This window comes from Rhinoraja longicauda, chromosome 30 (genome assembly GCF_053455715.1).
Source record: "Rhinoraja longicauda isolate Sanriku21f chromosome 30, sRhiLon1.1, whole genome shotgun sequence".
Classification (NCBI taxonomy): Eukaryota; Metazoa; Chordata; class Chondrichthyes; order Rajiformes; family Arhynchobatidae; genus Rhinoraja; species Rhinoraja longicauda.
The window spans coordinates 3,436,231-3,450,273 of record NC_135982.1 but is presented as its reverse complement, the minus strand read 5'-3'; the positions used below and the strand labels follow the sequence as shown (position 1 = coordinate 3,450,273).

The 14,043-nt window shown below is 46.8% G+C and overlaps 1 long non-coding RNA gene across 1 annotated transcript in view; it reads right to left on the bottom strand.

Moving 5' to 3' along the window:
• Window positions 1–10,601: 10,601 nt before the first annotated feature.
• Window positions 10,602–14,043, bottom strand: part of LOC144607892 (uncharacterized) — a 4,050-nt gene continuing 608 nt past the window's right edge. Inside the window, exon 2 of the long non-coding RNA XR_013549150.1 lies at window positions 10,602–13,250. This is a non-coding gene — a long non-coding RNA (uncharacterized LOC144607892). The remainder of the gene's footprint in view (window positions 13,251–14,043) is intronic.

The following is a 14,043-nucleotide window of genomic DNA, read 5'->3' as shown; positions in this document are numbered from 1 at the left end:
CCCCTGCCTACATAGCCTTGCCCATTCCTACATGGCCTTGCCCATGCCTACATGGCCTTGCCCATTCCTACATGGCCTTGCCCCTGCCTACATAGCCTTGCCCATTCCTACATGGCCTTGCCCATGCCTACATGGCCTTGCCCATTCCTACATGGCCTTGCCCCTGCCTACATAGCCTTGCCCATTCCTATATGGCCTTGCCCATGCCTACATAGCCTTGCCCATGCCTACATGGCCTTGCCCATTCCTACATGGCCTTGCCCATGCCTACATGCCCTTGCCCCTTCCAGCACCTATTCTGTACTGTTCTATTTCTGGTCTCTTGTGCTTTCCAATTCCTTCTGCTCCATCATTAGTTGGGGCAGTGGATAACAAAACGATGGAATTTAGCTGTGTATGTTGGTTTATACCGAAGATAGACACAAAATGCTGGAGTAACTCACCAGGTCAGGCAGCATCTCTGGAGAAAAGGAATAGGTGATGTTTCAGGTTTCGGGTCTGAAGAGACTCGAAACGTCACACATTCCTTCTCTCCAGAGATGCTGCCTGGCCCGCTGAGTTACTCCAGCATTTTGTGTCTATCTTCGTTGGAACTTAGCTGTCTGATTGACTAAACTCAGTGAGGGTTTGACATGTGTTGTGCCTTTGCGGAAAGGGAATTGATTCCAAGTGTAAGTTATAAAATATCCTCTGTCTGTGCCAGAGGACATTGGTTTCAGATAACAGCACAAGAAAATGCAAGCAGTCAATGTGAAGAATATTTTTGCTCAGCAGGTTATTGTCTGAAATTTTCTCAATCAATAAGTAGAGGGGTCGACTGAAGAAGAGACAAATCTCCATCCCTCAGGAAATCACGCAGGGTATTGACATCTGACTGCACTGTTTTCTTTTAACCAAAAATAATTTTAACCAATTATTTACACAAGTGCTATTTACAATACAAAACTACACAAACAAACCCACCACCATAAAACCAAATAAAGCAAATATTCTTAAATATTAAATCACTATTTCCCCATCCTTATTGAAGATACTTTCCACCCCCCGTGATGCCCAGCGGTCCCGGAAATCCCCCATGGCGCCCGTGGGCAGTGCGCTGACTGCACTGTTAGAGGGGGAGCACTTTGCTAACTACGACCATCTTTCTATTAGCGTTAAAGCTGCTGGAAAAGGATAGGACTGGTCTAGGAGTGCCAACTATCTCACTCCCAAATAAGGGACAAGCTCACCCAGCCAGCGGCCACCTGCTCCCGCCCGGGCCGGCAGGCGGGTTGCTACGCAACCTCTGTTAGGTGGCTCCTGGGCCTCCGGACCTACACTGTCCGGACCTATACTGTTCGGACCTACAGCGTCCCGGCCTACAGCGTCTGGGCCTACAGCACTCCCCCGGGCCCAATACGGGACAAAGGGTGGTCCCGTACGGAACAAACCAATTTAGCACAAAATACTGGATGTCCCGGCTAATAAGGGACATTTGGCAACCTTAGACTGGCCCAAAGTTAAACTCCTAAATATGGCCCTGGACAACTTTGACGTTATGAGATCGGAACTTCCAAGAGTTGACTGGAGAGGGGCGTTTGCATGTATAGGGCCATCTGGCAAAGAGACCTGGGTTTGATCCTGGCTGTGGGCGCTTATCTGTACGGAGTTTGTACGTTCTCCCTGTGACTGCGTGGGTTTTCTCCAGGTGCTCTGGTTTCCACCCACACTCCAAAGACCCGAGTGTTTGTAGGTGAATTTGCTTCTGTAACTTGTCTCCAACCTATAGGATGGACCTAGTGTATGGGGGTCGCTGGTCTAAGGGCCTGTTTCCACGCTGAATTAAAAAAAATAGAACTCTAAAACTAAATGGGAGGCTTTTAAAAGTGAGATATAGAGAGTTCAGGGCCAACATGTTCATATTAGAGTGAATGGAAATATTAAATAGTTTAAGGAGAGAGGAACAGGGTTTAAGGGATATGTGCGTGGCAGGGTTTTAACCCAGAAGGTTGACAGGTGCCTGAGACACACTGTTGGGGGTGGTGATGGGGGCAGATTGGATAGGGCACATGGATATACAGGGAATGGAGGGATATGGATTATGTGCATGCAGATAAGAGTTGGTCTTGGCATCATGTTCGGCACAGACATGATGGGCCAAAGTGCCTGCTCCACTGCTGAGCTGTTCCATGTTCTATATGTTCTGAGAGTGAGAGAGAACAACTTTAGGGGCTATGAAAGTAAAGGTCACTGATAATTGTGTCATTATGTGACTGGATCCTGGACTTCCTGCTGGAACGACCGCAGGCAGTGAGAATGGGCCCGCACCTGTCCTCCACTATCACCCTGAGTACCGGCACACCACAGGGCTGTGTTTTGAGCCCCATGCTCTACTCCCTCTTCACACACGACTGTGTTCCTGCATTCGACACCAACACCATTGTCAAGTTTGCAGACGACACAACGGTGATCGGGCTTATCACCAACGGGGATGAAACAAACTATAGAGCGGAGGTGCAGAACCTGGCGGACTGGTGCTCGGATAACAACCTGTCCCTAAATACCACCAAGACCAAGGAGCTGATCATCAACTTCCGTAGGTCACATAACGGGGAATATGCCCCGATCTCTATCAACGGGGACAGTGTGGAGAGAGTGTCCAGCTTCAAGTTTCTGGGCACTCACATTTCGGAGGACCTAACATGGTCCAATAACACTGCTGCGCTGGTCAAGAAGGCACAGCAACGACTGTTCTACCTAAGAACACTGAAAAAGTCTGGTCTACCCCAACAGCTGCTGACGACCTTCTACCGCTGCACCATAGAGAGCATCCTAACGCATGGCATCCCTGTGTGGTACCTCAGCTGCACGGAGGCAGAAAGGAAAGCTCTACAGCGGGTAGTCCATAGAGCTCAGAGAGCCATCGGAACACAGCTACCAGACTTGGAGGGCATCTACAACACACGATGCCTCAGAAAAGCCACCAGCATCCACAAAGACTCTTCACACCCCTGCAACAGTCTGTTCGAACTCCTTCCATCGGGCAGACGATACAAGGCCTTCTACGCCCGCACCTCCAGACTCAGGAACAGCTTCATCCCCAGGGCCATAGCTGCTATGAACCGGTCCTGCTGAGCCGGATGGCCACAACGCATAGATCAACTTGCACTTTACCCTGTCTAAAAACTGTTACAATTGTTTCGTTTCGTTGGGTTGCTGTTAATTACTTAAATTATTGCATCGTATGGGAGGCGCATTCCCAATCTCGTTGTACCCCTGGGTACAATGACAATAAAGATATATTGTATTGTATTGTATTGTAAATAAAGTGGGGAATTTGGGAGAAACGTTGTTAGTTGGGGAGAAAGGAACTCTTCGTCACATGGAGTAGTCTGACTTAGTTTAGTTTAAAGGTACAGTGCAGAAACGGGCCCTTCGGCCCACCAAGACCCGCCAACCAGCGATCCCCACACACACTAGGGACAATTTACCATTTTTTTCACCAAAGCCAATAAACCTACAAACCTGTACATCTTTGGAGTGTGGGAGGAAACCAGAGCACCCAGAGAATACTCACAAAGGTCATAGGGAGAATGTACAAACTCCGCACAGACAGCACCCGTAGTCAGGATCTGTCTCACATACTCTAGAGCTGCAATTTACGATTTGATCAAAGCTTCCCAGAACTGAAAGAACAGAAGAATAATAAATTGTCAGTAATAATAAATTTTGAGGATTTAAAAAAAAATGAATCTTGCATATCTGAATAGATCTAAAGATGTTGGAAATCAACCCAGATGAGTCACGATCTAAATAGGGAAGGCATTTTAGCATTCGACAGGTCACCATTTCTGTTTTTATTTTGGTGAAGTTTCTTTCAGTTCAATCGTGGCTGGAAACCAAAGACTATTGTTTATGTCATAATTGATCATATTGCCACAATTCCTCCATGTGCTTCACATGAAATTAATTCTTCTTGAAGGGAATTGTTCCCCAGTAGTGCATTAATATTGGTCAGAGTACATTCATAAATAAATGATACCTTCAGGTCTGTGAAAACAGGTATAAGCAGTCCCAGGGAACACATTAGTTTGTAAAGGTTCCTTAAGAATGTGTTGATGTGCTCAGGAGATCTCAAGTGTATGTTAAGATGTACATGGTTTTAATCCGTACAGAAATGCCCAGGATTTTGCAAACGTGTGCTGCTTCCGTACAGCCATTAGGCTATTCTTCTTTCGTGTCCATCGTCTATGTTTCAAATGTTGACATTGCTGTCATCGTCCGTCCTGAAAAGGACACAAGCTTCCGGTGACAGTGGAATCAGTGGGAGCTATCACTTGTTAGAATAGATGATGGTGATAGCAGAATTAGCTCAGGACACTTCCAGTTTCCAGCCCCGCGACGTGGACTCTTCTGCTTTGGGGCCATTAGAGTCATAGAGTCATAGAGTCCTACAGCACAGAAAGAGGCCCTTCGGCCCATCGTGTCCGCGCCGCCCGTTACCAAACACAGTCTAATTTTAATCCCATTTTCCCGCATTTGGACCGTAGCCCTGAATGTTGTAGCATTTCAAGTGCCCATCCAAATGCCTCTTAAACGTTGTGAGTGTTCCCGCCTCCACCACCACCCCAGGCAGTGAGTTCCAGACTCCAACCACTCTCTGGGTGAAAAAGTTATTTCTCACATCCCCCCGAAACCTCCCTCCCCTTACCCTGTATCTATGTCCCCTCGTTGTTGAACCTTCCACCAGTGGAAAAAGTTCCCTGCCATCTACCTTATCTATGCCCCTCATGATCTTGTGCACCTCGATCATGTCCCCTCTCAGCCTTCTCTGCTCCAGGGAAAACAACCCCAGTCTGCTCAGTCTCTCCTCATAGCCGAGGCCCTTCATCCCTGGCAGCATCCTGGTGAATCTCCTCTGCACCCTCTCCAAAGCTATCACATCCTTTCTATAATGTGGTGACCAGAACGGTACACAATACTCCAGCTGCAGCCTCACCAGTGTTCTGTACAATTCCATCATTACCCCCCTACTTTTATATTCGATGCCCCGGCTAATGAAGGCCAGTAACCCATATGCCTTTTTGACCACCCTGTCCACCTGTCCTGCTGCCTTCAAGGACTTGTGTACCTGTACTCCAAGGTCCCTCTGTACCCCTGTCTTCCCTAGGGTCCTTCCATTCATGGTGTACTCCCTCTCCAAGTTATTTCTGCCAAAGTGCATCACCTCGCACTTTTTAGGATTAAATTCCATCTGCCACTGCTCCGCCCATCTGACCATCTCATCTATATCTTCCTGCAGCTTGCAGATCCCTTCCTCGCTATTCACCACCCCCCCTAACTTTGTGTCATCTGCAAACTTGCTGATCATGCCCTGTACGTTGACATCCAGATCAGTAATGTAGATTACAAACAGTAAGGGACCCAACACCGATCCCTGCGGCACCCCACTGGACACCGGCCTCCAGTCACAGAAGCAACCTTCTACCATCACCCTCTGCCTTCTGTCACTAAGCCAGTTTTTTTTATCCATTTAGCCAAGGTGCCCTGGATCCCATGGGCTCATACCTTCTTGACTAGTCTCCTGTGTGGGACCTTGTCAAAAGCCTTACTGAAATCCATGTATACCACATCCACTGCACTACCCCCATCTACCTCCTTGGACACCCCTTCAAAAAATTCAATCAAGTTAGTCAGACACGACCTTCCATTAACAAAGCCATGTTGACTATCCTTAATTAACCCTCGATCCTCCAAGTGAAGACTGATTCTGTCCCTCAGAATCTTTTCTAGCAGCTTCCCCACCACCGATGTCAGACTCACCGGCCTGTAGTTCCCAGGTTTATCCCTACTGCCCTTTTTAAATAATGGCACCACATTAGCTATCCTCCAGTCCTCCGGTACATCCCCTGTTGCAAGAGAGGCTCTGAAAATTTGTGCCAGAGCCCCCACAATCTCCTCCCTTGCCTCTCTCAGCATCCTGGGATACATCTCGTCAGGGCCCGGAGACTTATCCACTTTTAAGCCTGCCAGAGCCTCCAGCACCGACTCCCTGTCAATAGCAATATGCTCAAGAACATCACAACCCTCCTGCTCCATTTCTAAGTCCGCATCGCCCTCCTCCCTCGTAAAAACAGATGCAAAAAATTCATTTAAAACATTTCCTACATCCTCTGGCGCCACACACAGCTTTCCACTATGGTCCCTGATGGGCCCCACTCTTTCCCTCGTTATCCTCTTACCCTTGATATACTTATAGAACACTTTGGGATTTTCTTTTATTTTGCCCGCTAGTGCTATCTCATGGCCCCTTTTTGCTCTCCTAATTTCTTTTTTAAGAACTGCCCTACACCTTCTGTATTCCTCTAATGATGCCTGTGCCTTAAGTTCTTTATGCCTTCCAAAAGCCCCCCTTTTTTTTTTAATCAATCCTACTATATCGTTCGACATCCAATGTTCTTTTGACTTGTTTGTCCCACCCTTAAACTTTAGGGGAACATGCTTCCTCTGTACTTTTTCAATTATTCCTTTGAATAACTCCCACTGTTCTGATGCGGTCCTCCAGCGAGAAGCTGATCCCAGTCCACCAGGGCCAACTTCTGCCTTATCAGATTAAAATCGGCCTTGCCCCAATTTAGAAATTTTCCCTCTGGTCCCTCTTTATCCTTTTCCATTACCACCTTAAATATCACTGAATTGTGATCACTGTCACCAAAGTGCTCTGCTACTGACACTTCAGCCACCTGTCCGGCCTCATTTCCCAAGATTAAGTCCAATACCGCCCCCTCCCTTGTTGGACTTTCAACATATTGGCTCAAAAAGCCCTCCTGGATGACCCTTAGGAACTCTGCACCCTCTGGGCCCTTGACACTTTGGCTATCCCAATCAATATTCAGGAAGTTGAAATCCCCTACTATTACTACCCTGTTGTTTTCACACACCCCTGAGATTTGCCTACAAATATGCTCTTCTATTTCCCTCTGACTGTTTGGGGGTCTGTAGTATACACCCAGTAAGGTGCATGCCCCTTTTCTATTTCTCAATTCCACCCAAATAGCCTCATTTGAGGAACCCGCTAATATGTCATCCCTTCTTACAGCAGAAATAGATTCTTTGATTAATACTGCAACACCCCCTCCCCTTTTTCCCTGCTCTCTGTCTCTCCTGAAGATTCTATATCCTGGAATTTGAGCTGCCAGTCCTGCCCTTCCTTCAACCATGTTTTCGTAATGGCAACAATGTCGTACTCCCATGTGTTCAGTAACACCTTCAATTCATCCCCCTTGCTTCCAATACTCCTTGCATTAAAATAAATGCCGTTCAGACTTGCCCTACCCCATTGTGCTGGGGCATTCTTGTTCTGCCTCCCAATCTGACCAGTTTTTTCCTCTATATTTACCTTCTCCTCACCCCCTATACTAGCTCCATGCTGTATCCCAACCCCCTGCCAAATTAGTTTAAACCCTCCCCAACAGTGCTAGCAAACCTCCTCGCCAGGATATTGGTCCCCCTCTGGTTAAGGTGGAGACCGTCCGGCCTATACAGTTCCCACCTTTCCCAGAAACAGGCCCAATTATCCAGAAAAACGAATCCCTCCCCCCTGCTCCAACTCCTGAGCCACGCATTAAGCTGCTCTATCCTCCTATTTCTATACTCACTAGCTCGTGGCACAGGGAGTAATCCAGAGATTACAACCTTAGAGGTCCTGCACTTCAATCCTCTACCTAGCTCCCTAAATTCTTGTTTCAGGACCTCATCCCTCGTTTTACCAATGTCGTTGGTTCCAATGTGTACAATGACCTCTGACTGATTCCCCTCCCCCTTCAGGATGCCCTGCAGCCGTTCCCTGACATCCTTGACCCTGGCACCAGGGAGGTAAACTACCATCCGGGTCTCCCGACTGCGTCCACAGAATCGCCTATCTGATCCCCTATCATAATCGCTCTCTTCTTCCTTTCCCTACCCTTCTGAGCAACAGGGCCGGACTCCGTGCCAGAGGCCCGGGCGACGTCGCTGCCCCCAGGTAGGCTGTACTCCCCAACAGTACCTAAACAAGAGTATTTATTGCCAAGGGGTACATCCACTAGGGTACTCTCTAGTCCCTGCCTCTGCTCCTTGCCCCCCCTAACCGTGACCCACTTGTCTACCTCCCTTGGTCTTGGAGTGACCACCTCTCTATAACTCCTCTCTAAAAACTCCTCACTCTCCCTGACCAGACGGAGGTCATCAATCTGCCACTCCAGGTTCCTAATATGGTCCCTTAGGAGCCCCATCTCGTCGCACCTGGCGCAGATGTGGATGTCTGGAAGACTATCAGACTCCCAGATTCCCCACATCCAACACCCAGAACAATAAACTGCTCTAGCACTCATACTCCCCCTTAACTGGGAACGTTGCAGAGTGGTCTGCTCCAACCGCTCCAACTGCTCCTGGGCCTCTGTAAAAACAAAGCCCCGTGCTCGGTTTCCAAAAACTACCGCCCGGACGCTAACACTGTTAGACTATTAACACTACAACCTCAAATAAGCTCTGATCTACATAGACTATTATTGCCCTAACATTGTGTATATGTGAGTATGTGTATATATACACATACTGAACCTTTATTTTCTCGTTTACAGTGCACTATGTTTACATATTCTGTTGTGCTGCAGCAAGTAAGAATTTCATTGTTCTATCTGGGACATATGACAATAAAACACTATTGACTCTTGAGGAGCCTCCCAGGAAGATGTAAACATATACAGAATGCCCCACAAATGTGATTTCATGTCTTGCAGGTCCCCTAGAGTATTTAACCTGCAGAGGGAGCATATAAAATGTCCTCAGAGTTGTTTTTGATGTTTACAGCGACTCATTAGGACTTTGTAAGAAATCTTTAGAAGGGAATTAAAGTTATCATTGGTTCAACACTGAAAATTATCTTGGTGATCCTTGCCTTTCCTAATGTGTGTAGACCCCGTCTCCCAGAATCCCCTCTAATAACTTACCCACCACTCGTGTTCCACTCAGTAACCTGTAGTTCCCAGGCTATTCGTTGCAGCCTTTCTCAAAATGAGGCACAACATTAGCCAACCTTCAATCTTCTGGCACCACCCATGGATGGCTATCAATAATACAAATGCCTCCTGAGGCATGTATGTGAAATGTGTTTGGATATTTTCACCTCAGCTTCTTAAATGGTAATAATCTTATTCAAAGGTGCATTAATAAGGAGTCAGAAGTGAGATACCAGAATAGAAATTCTGTCCAAATGTGACAATGTATCGTACCCATAATATTTGGGGTAATTGTGCTGCTTGGAATACCCTCTAAGGGATGTTACGCAATCTTACTAATAAGTCACAACATCTGAGAAAGGGGATAGACACAAAATGCTGGAGTAACTTAGCGGGTCAGGCGGCATCTCTGGGGAAAGTGGATAGGTGGCGTTTCGGGTCTGGACCCTTCTTCAGACTGATTGTAATGGGGGCAGGAGGGGGGGGGGGTTAGAAGATCAGGAAGCGAGAGAACAATTTGGGGCTGGCAACAGATGACCCCAAGCAAGGAGGCTCCCTGATAGTCTAATTGTTGGCTGGAGGGTGTGAGCCCAAGAGGGTACATTGTTACAAACTGTGGTGCTCCAGGTTAACGTACTTTTAGTTGAGGAAGGTGGGGATGGGGGGGGGGGGGGGGGGGGTCAGGGCGAGGGAGGGAGGGAGGGAAGAGGGAGGGGAGGGATGAGGGAGGGGAGGGAGAGGGAATAGTTCTTATGTTACCTAAAATTGGAGAATTCAATGTTCATACTGCTGGGTTCTAAGCTACCAAAGTGAAATATGAGGAGCTGTTCCTCCAGTTTGTATGCGGCCCCAATCTGACAATGGAGGAGGCCCAGGACAGTATGGAAATGGGAAGAGGAGTTAAAATGGTTAGCAACCGGGAGATCCAATAGATCTGAGAAAGGGGACTGCCTTGCTGCTTCAGAGACCCGGGTTTGATCCTGACTACGGGTGCTGTCTGTACGGAGTTTGTACATTTTCCCTTAGACCGCGTGGGTTTTCTCTGGGTGCTCCAGTTTCCTCCCACACTCCAAAGACGTACAGCTTTGTAGGTTAAGTGGCTTCTGTTAAAAAGATATTGTAAATCGTCTCTAATGATCAATAGTTGGCATGGACTTGGTGGGCCAAAGGGCCTGATCCATGCTGTATCTCCAAAGCCTAAAGTCTGTATACCTTAATTGTGTATGTGTGTGTCAAATAATTAATACCTGGTGATCGGAGATGATTTTTATTGTTATTCATGTCTGCTGTCTAGGTTATCAGGGCCTGGGGCAGTTTTATTCTCTCTTTGAGTGGCCCTTGTGTTATAGTTGGAAAGAATACATTCTCAAGGATGTAAATTGCAGCTAATCCACCCCTTGTCACCCGCTGCTGAGTGATCACTTAGTGCCTCTGAACGACCAGAGTCAATTACAGACCATCATATGATATATGGGCCATTTAGCAAATACCTCTCAGCCTCAGCTGAAATGAGTCAGCATCAGCATCAGAATCAGACCAGAACCGCAAGCTGAAATATAGTTTGTCGAGCTACAATTTTATAAAAGAGTGTTTAAGGAAGAAAGTGAGTTGCAGTGAACAGTATTTCTTTTGGTGTTGTGTTTACTTTTCATTCAATAAAAGACAACAATTTGAATCTCAAACTATTTTTCAGCCATTTAAGAATGAGAATACCTAATTATTAATCCCCACTTGATAACCCCAATTGTATACTGGCATCTACACGATCAGTTTTTATGTTCTTGTTATTGCATATTATTGCATATTGCTTATTATTGCATATTGCATATAGTATGTAAATAGCTTGTTATTGTCCTTTTCACCAGTGTGTATAAGCAGTTTAGATACTGCTTTGGTTTTGGGCTTGGTTTTCTTGGTTGAGTACTTATCCTGGTGTTATAGAACAAGTACTTAGTGTTTTAATAATAATTTAGGAAACATGAGTTGCAATTAGCACATAAAATTCCCCAATGCACCAAGGTAACGATGGCCAAATAATCTGCTTTTGCAGCAATGACAGGAGTAAGTATTGGCTGGATACTGTAGGGGATGGCTTTGTTCCAACCCTTTGATGCCAGAGGTTGTTCAGACATGACCTGGTCGAGTGTGTGAGCTGAGTTGTTGCTATCCCGGCAATGCAGCAGTCACCTCAGTGCTTGTTGCAGCCTCCTGAATGGATGAGAGTTGGATCCAATAGTTTGTTGATCAGAGGCAGGAGTACCGACCCACTCCATCTCCCAGCCACCTCCGACAACTAATCACCACACAAAGAGCTGTGATCTTGGGGGCGGCAAGGTGGCACAGCTGGTAGAGCCCCTGCCTCACTGTGCCAGAGACCCAGGTTCAATCCCAACTACGGGTGCTGTCTGCATGGAGTATATACGTTCCACTCGTGACCGCGTGAGTTTTCTCCAAGATCTTTAGTTTCCGCCCACACTCCAATACACTACAGGTTTGTAGGTTAATTGGCTTGGTATAAATGTGAAAAAAATGTCACTAGTGTGTGTCGGGTAGTGTTAATGTGCGGGATAGTCGTGGACTCGGTGGGCCGAAGGGCCTGTATCCATGCTGTATTTCTAAACTAAACTAAACTAAAGCTAAACTAAACATAGAAAGCATAGCATGGAAACTGGACATTCAGCCCAGTAGTCGGTGCCACACTAACCAGGTCTTCCATAAGCTGGGGTACTGTCCGATTCAGCTCTACCCCTTTGCGGACATTGGATTTTGTCTCTGGAACTGATGCGCTACGATGCTGAGAACCATATCCTGCACTTGGTGCACATCTTCCCCTTCGCTCTACCTGTGGGCATTCATAACACCACACGGCCATTCTTCATTCCCTTACAGCTACTGAGTGTGCCCCAAATAGCTCCTGTGGTGCGGCCTTTGACATGCTGACCACTCCTTAAGCACACCCAGTTCACAGAATGATTCCCCTTCAGATTTTAGACTTTAGAGATACTTTAGATTTTAGAGATATAGCATGCAAACAGGCCCTTCGGCCCACTGAGTCCACGCCAACAAGCTATCCCCCATACGCTAACATTATCCTACACACTAGGGATAATTACATTTTTTACTGAAGCCAATTAACCTACAAACCTGCACGTCTTTGGAGTGTGGGATGAAACCGGAGCACCTGGAGAAAACCCACAAAGTCATAGGGAGAACGTACAAACTACGTGCAGATAGCACCCATAGTCAGGATCAAACCTAGGTCTCTGGCGCTGTAAAGCAGCAACTCTACCGCTGCGCCACTGTGCTGCTCTGAAGATGTGGCTTCCAGTTTTGGAATCCCCAGCAGAGGAAACATTTTCATGCTTTCTCCACCAACCTCCATCAGCTGGAGCTAAGGTCCTGTATCTATCTGTTGGTTTTGTTTAGGTTGAGGTTTATTATTGTCACGTGTACCAAGGACCAGTGAAAATCTTTGTTTTGCATGCTATCCAATCAAATCAGATATACATACAATCAAAGATACAATCAAAGATACTAGAGGAGCAAGATGAACCACTCTGTCGAAATCGCCTATACTGAAGTGTAGTGCACAACGGAGTGGAACGACTGCCATTTTAGTAAGCAAAACCCACCGTTCGCTATGCCCCTCGCAGTGTAATCAGTGTTGTGGGGGAACAGTATGTGTGATGATACCATAAAAATGCAGAATATATCTCATCTATCAATTCACAGATTTTTGTTATTGTTCTTTTAAAATGTTTCTGCACGTTTCTGCCAACTAAAATGGCGCCATGACGTACTACGGTTTTTAGGGTCGAGTGGTCTATCGTGCTCCTCTAGTATCTTTGGATACAATCAAGTCAAACTCAACCCAAGTTAGAGCGAAGGGGAGGATACCAAGTGCAGAATATGGTTCTCAGCATTGTAGCGCACCAGTTCCAGAGACTAAAGGGCCTGTCCCACTTTAGGCAATCTTTTTGGCGACTGCCGGCGACTGTCAAAGTCGGAGCAGATCGCCGAACCTTTCTTTTACCCGACAACAATGACCACGACAATGCCGAGTCAGGTCGAGATTACAGCGTCTTCTGAAATAGGCCGCGGGATTCTTCTCTGCTCGGCGGGGGCTTCAATGTCGGGAGCCACGACTGCCCCGACGTGCAGCAGCAGCGGCAGCGGCAGCGTGTTCGCCCGCCCCGGATCGCGGGGCTTGGGTCGGCCCGCTGTGGACCTTTCACCGTCCGGCACAGCCTGGAACGTGGCAACTACAACAGCCTGATCGCGGGAGAAAACGGCAGGGGAAGAGAAATTACATTCTGGCCTTCCATCACAATAGACAATAGACAATAGACAATAGGTGCAGGAGTAGGCCATTCAGCCCTTCGAGCCAGCACCGCCATTCAATGCGATCATGGCTGATCACTCTCAATCAGTACCCCGTTCCTGCCTTCTCCCCATACCCCCTCACTCCGCTATCCTTAAGAGCTCTATCCAGCTCTATCTTGAAAGCATCCAACGAACTGGCCTCCACTGCCTTCTGAGGCAGAGAATTCCACACCTTCACCACTCTCTGACTGAAGGACAGTGAGGAGGGGACTGGAGGAGACTCACTGTGATGGATGTTTCTTTTTTTCTGTGTTTTGTGTTGGTTGGGGTTGTGTAATTTGCTTATTTTATTGCTCTTATTGTTGGACTGTGGGTGACGAAATCTCGTCCAAAAGACTTGTTTTTTGGATGACAAATAAAGGTAATTCTGATTCTGATTCTGAACATTGCGAAAATTCCCACGCTGCCAATGCTTCGCCGGCTTCCTGGTTTTCGCTGAAATCACTGACAAGTCGGTAAGTACTTGAGAGTTTTGAACTATAACACCTTGTATGGGTTACTTAAAAACCAAGCTTCACTGTAACAAGGAATAAACTGGATTTACTTCCAGTTTACTAATAGCTGTATTTCTTTTTTTAATTAAAAAGTGGTTCAGTGGATTTTTGTGAAAAATGTGTGGGCATTCTTTGAAAATGTAAGGGAGATGCATATCTGGTTTCTGGGTTGCATATCTGGGTTGGGA